Genomic DNA, 5,786 nt, shown 5'->3' with positions numbered 1-5,786 from the left:
CTAAGGACACCATAAAGCCAAAGCTTGGGGATGCCCCGGAAGGCATCCCCTCTTTCGTCTACTTCCATCGGTAACTTTACTTGGAACTATATTTTTATTCACTACATGATATGTGTTTTGCTTGGAGCATCTTGTATGATTTGAGTCTTTGCTTTTTAGTTTACCACAATCATCCTTGCTGTACACACCTTTTGAGAGAGCCATACATGATTTGGAATTTGTTAGAATACTCTATGTGCTTCGCATATATCTTTTGAGCTATATAGTTTTGCTCTAGTGCTTCACTTATATCTTTTAGAGCACGGTGGTGGATTTGTTTTATAGAAACTATTGATCTCTCATGCTTCACTTAGATTATTTTGAGAGTCTTAAATAGCATGGTAATTTTCTTAAATAATCCTAATATGCTAAGCATACAAGATTTGTAAGAATTCTTATGAGTGTGTTGAATACTAAGAAAAGTTTGATGCTTGATAATTGTTTTGAGATATAAAGATGGTGATATTAGAGTCATGCTAGTTGAGTAGTTGTGAATTTGAGAAATACTTGTGTTAAAGTTTGTGATTCCCGTAGCATGCACGTATGGTGAACCGTTATGTTATGAAGTCGGAGCATGATTTATTTATTGATTGTCTTCCTTATGAGTGGCGGTCGGGGACGAGCGATGGTCTTTTCCTACCAATCTACCCCCCTAGGAGCATGCGCGTAATACTTTGCTTTGATAACTTGTAGTTTTTTGTAATAAGTATATGAGTTCTTTATGACTAATGTTGAGTCCATGGACTACACACACCCTTCTTCCTTCCACCATTGCTAGCCTCTCTAATACCGCGCACTTTTCGCCGGTATCATAAACCCACCATAAACCTTCCTCAAAACAGCCACCATACCTACCTATCATGGCATTTCCATAGCCATTCCGAGATATATTGCCATGCAACTCTCCACCATTCCATTTAGTATGACACGCTCCATCATTGTCATATTGCTTTGCATGATCATGTAGTTGACATCGTATTTGTGGCAAAGCCACCGTTCATAATTCTTTCATACATGTCACTCTTGATTCATTGCATATCCCGGTACACCGCCGGAGGCATTCATATAGAGTCATATTTTGTTCTAAGTATCGAGTTGTAATTGTTGAGTTGTAAGAAAATAAAAGTGTGATGATCTTCATTTTTAGAGCATTGTCCCAAGTGAGGAAAAGGATGATGGAGACTATGATTCCCCCACAAGTCGGGATGAGACTCCGGACGAAAAAAAAGCAGGCCATAAAAAAAGAGAAAAGGCCCAAATAAAAAAATGAGAGAAAAAGAGAGAAGGGACAATGTTACTATCCTTTTACCACACTTGTGCTTCAAAGTAGCACCATGATCTTCATGATAGAGAGTCTCTCATTTTGTCACTTTCATATACTAGTGGGAATTTTTCATTATAGAACTTGGCTTGTATATTCAATGATGGGCTTCCCCAAAATGCCCTAGGTCTTCGTGGGCAAGCGAGTTGGATGCACACCCACTTAGTTTCCTTTGCTGAGCTTTCATATACTTATAGCTCTAGTGCATCCGTTGCATGGCAATCCCTACTCACTCACATTGATATCTATTGATGGGCATCTCCATAGACCGTTGATACGCCTAGTTGATGTGAGACTATCTTCTCCCTTTTTGTCTTCTCCACAACCACCATTCTATTCCACACATAGTGCTATGTCCATGGCTCACGCTCATGTATTGCGTGAAGATTGAAAAAGTTTGAAAATGTCAAAAGTATGAAACGATTGCTTGGCTTGTCATCGGGGTTGTGCATGATTTAAATACTTTGTGTGGTGAAGATATGGCATAGCCAGACTATATGATTTTGTAGGGATAACTTTCTTTGGCCATGTTATTTTGAGAAGACATGATTGCTTTGTTAGTATGCTTGAAGTATTATTTTTTTTATGTCAATATTAAACTTTTGTCTTGAATCTTTCGGATCTGAATATTCATACCACAATTAAGAAGAATTACATTGAAATTATGCCAAGTAGCACTCCGCATCAAAAATTCTGTTTTTATCATTTACCTACTTGAGGATGAGCAGGAATTAAGCTTGGGGATGCTTGATACGTCTCCAACGTATCTATAATTTTTGATTGCTCCATGCTATATTATCTACTGTTTTGGACATTATTGGGCTTTATTATTCACTTTTATATTATTTTTGGGACTAACCTATTAACCGAAGGCCCAGCCCAGAATTGATGTTTTTTTGCCTATTTCAGAGTTTCGCAGAAAAGGAATATCAAACGGAGTCCAAACGGAATGAAACCTTCGGGAAAGTGATTTTTAGGAAGATTATGATCCGGGAGACTTGGACCTTACGTCAAGAAACAAAGGAGGAGGCCACGAGGTAGGGGGGCGCGCCTACCCCCCAGGGCGCGCCCTCCACCCTCGTGGGCCCCCTGTTGCTCCACCGACGTACTCCTTCCTCCTATATATACCTACGTACCCCCAAACGATCAGATACGGAGCCAAAAACCTAATTCCACCGCCGCAACCTTCTGTACCCACGAGATCCCATCTTGGGGCCTGTTCCGGAGCTCCGCCGGAGAGGGCATCCATCATGGAGGGCTTCTACATCAACACCATAGCCTCTCCGATGAAGTGTGAGTAGTTTACTTCAGACCTTCGGGTCCATAGTTAGTAGCTAGATGGCTTCTTCTCTCTTTTTGGATCTCAATACAATGTTCTCCCCTCTGTCGTGGAGATCTATTCGATGTAATCTTCTTTTTGCGGTGTGTTTGTTGAGACCGATGAATTGTGGGTTTATGATCAAGATTATCTATGAACAATATTTGAATCTTCTCTAAATTCTTTTATGTATGATTGGTTATCTTTGCAAGTCTCTTCGAATTATCAGTTTGGTTGGGCCTACTAGATTGATCTTTCTTGCAATGGGAGAAGTGCTTAGCTTTGGGTTCAATCTTGCGATGTCCTTTCCCAGTGACAGTAGGGGCAGCAAGGCACGTATTGTATTGTTGCCATTGAGGATAACAAGATGGTTTTTTTATCATATTGCATGAATTTGTCCCTCTACATCATGTCATCTTGCTTAAGGCGTTACTCTGTTTTCATGAACTTAATACTCTAGATGCATGCTGGATAGCGGTCGATGAGTGGAGTAATAGTAGTAGATGCAGGCAGGAGTCGGTCTACTTGTCTCGGACGTGATGCCTGTATACATGACCATACCTAGATATTCTCATAACTATGCTCAATTCTGTCAATTGCTCAACAGTAATTCGTTCACCCACCGTAAAATACTTATGCTCTTGAGAGAAGCCACTAGTGAAATCTATGGCCCCCGGGTCTATCTTCATCATATTAATCTTCCAACACTTAGTTATTTCCGTTGCTTTTTTACTTTGCTTTTATTTTACTTTGCATCTTATCATAAAAATACCAAAAATATTATCCTATCATATCTATCAGATCTCACTCTCATAAGTGATCGTGAAGGGATTGACAACCCCTTACCGCGTTGGTTGCAAGGATTTATTTGTTTTGTGTAGGTGCGAGGGACTCGCGCGTAGCCTCCTACTGGATTGATACCTTGGTTCTCAAAAACTGAGGGAAATACTTACGCTACTTTGCTGCATCACCCTTTCCTCTTCAAGGGAAAACCAATGCAGTGCTCAAGAGGTAGCACCGACGCACCTTCTCGCGTAAGCCATAGGCGTACTATACACCGACGGTGCTCCAGGATATTTTGTGCTGCATCTCACACGGTTGCTGATAATAAACTGTGTGCGATCTACTTGATTTTTCATCTTGATTTGAATTACATAATGGGGTCACGGTGGCAATGGACGGTGTTTGAATTGCTAGACCTTTTATCTGGAGTGAACATGCAACTATATGTGTGTCGTAAACGAATTGGAATTATTCAAGGTTCGTTTGAACATTTTATACATTAAATTGGTTTTCTAGCCATTCCAGGTGCACAATTCAAAATTAAACTACATGCACATGCTCCAGTGCATATAAATTTGTTGAAAAATCAAATCTGTCTCCTTGGGTGCATGCTTAGGTCCCATGCAAGAAATGGGAATGAATTTCAAACACCAGGGCACCGTTGATTGCCGGCAAAACATTGAGATGCTTCGTTTTTAAATTCTAGTAAATCCAAAACTCGTCTGAAATTCATGAAACTTGGCATGCTATCATGGAGTGGCATCAACATGCCGTGGTAAAAATTTTGTCCCATTTGGGGCAGTTTGGGTATATGCTTCTCACAAACAGAAGCTTCTCACAACAAGCATGATGGTTTTCGGTAGGGAACGTCCCACCTTTGGGGACGAAACGATATCCATTGCCTCTTATTGCTTTCAAATTTTTTCTCGTGTAAACATAGAATAACAGGAGTGTGGTGTGATTTTTTATGATTTTTCAGAGTTCGTTTGGACATTTTATGCATTAACTGAGTTTTCAATGCATTTATGTGCACAATTCAAATTTGAACTACATGCACTTGCTCCAGTGCATATAAATTGGTTGAAAAATCAAATCTGTGTCCTTGGGTGCATGCTTAGGTCCCATGCAAGAAATGGGAATGAATTTCAAACACCATGGCACCGTTGATTGCCGGCAAAACATTGAGATGCCTGGTTTTTAAATTCTAGTAAATCCAAAACTCGTCTGAAATTCATGAAACTTGGCATGCTATCATGGAGCGGCATCAACATGCCGTGGTACAAATTTTGTCCCATTTGGGGCAGGTTTGGGTATATGCTTCTCACAAACCGGAGCTTCTCACAACAATCATGATGGTTTTCGGTAGGGAACGTCCCACCTTTGCGGACGAAACGATATCCATTGCCTCTTATTGCTTTCAAATTTTTTCTCGTGTCAACATCGAACAACAGGAGTGTTGTGTGAATTTTTGTGATTTTTTGGGGTTTGTTTGGACATTTTTATGCATTAACTGAGTTTTCAATGCATTTATGTGCATAATTCAAATTTTAACTCCATGCACATGTTCCAATGCATATAAATTGGTTGAAAAATCAAATCTGTGTCCTTGGGTGCATGCTTTTGTCCCATGCAAGAAATGGGAATGAATTTCAAACACCAGGGCATCGTTGATTGCCGGCAAAACGTTGAGTACTGTATTTTTAAATTCTAGTAAATCCAAAAGTCGTCTGAAATTCATGAAACTTGGCATTCTATCATGGAATGGCACCCGACATGCTGTGTTATTTTTCTTGTCCATGTTGAGAGAAAGCGCACTCGAATAATGACGGCCAACAAAGGCATTTTCAAAAAATAGCTGCCACTTTAATATCTCAAGCGTTTGTAGAATTCAAACCGTGTGTGTTCTGTTAACCATTCACGTGACGCCACGTGTCTTGGTTTTAATGGCTGTAGGATGTGCCGTGCGGACAGCTACTTGACCTTGACTGAACGGGAGGCGTGCGGGTGCCGTCCGGTGCACAGGCTGACCGAGAGGCGTGCAAGCTGTCCACGAATGCGCAGGCTCACCGGGAAGCGTGCGAGCTGTACGCTGTGCAGGCTCACTGGGAAGCGAGCCCTTTGACTTCCATGGCCATCCGCCTTGCTCGCATCCTCTCCATTAATGGCGCCCAAGAAGCCAAGAGAAAATTGTTGGGGAACGTAGTAATTTCAAAAATTTCCTACGATCACGCAAGATCTCTCTAGGAGAAGCATATCAACGAGCGGGGAGAGTGTGTCCACGTACCCTCGTAGACCGAAATGGAAGCATTATATCAACGCGGTTGA

This window comes from Aegilops tauschii, chromosome 7 (assembly GCF_002575655.3).
Source record: "Aegilops tauschii subsp. strangulata cultivar AL8/78 chromosome 7, Aet v6.0, whole genome shotgun sequence".
NCBI lineage: Eukaryota > Viridiplantae > Streptophyta > Magnoliopsida > Poales > Poaceae > Aegilops > Aegilops tauschii.
This window is presented reverse-complemented; position numbering follows the sequence as displayed.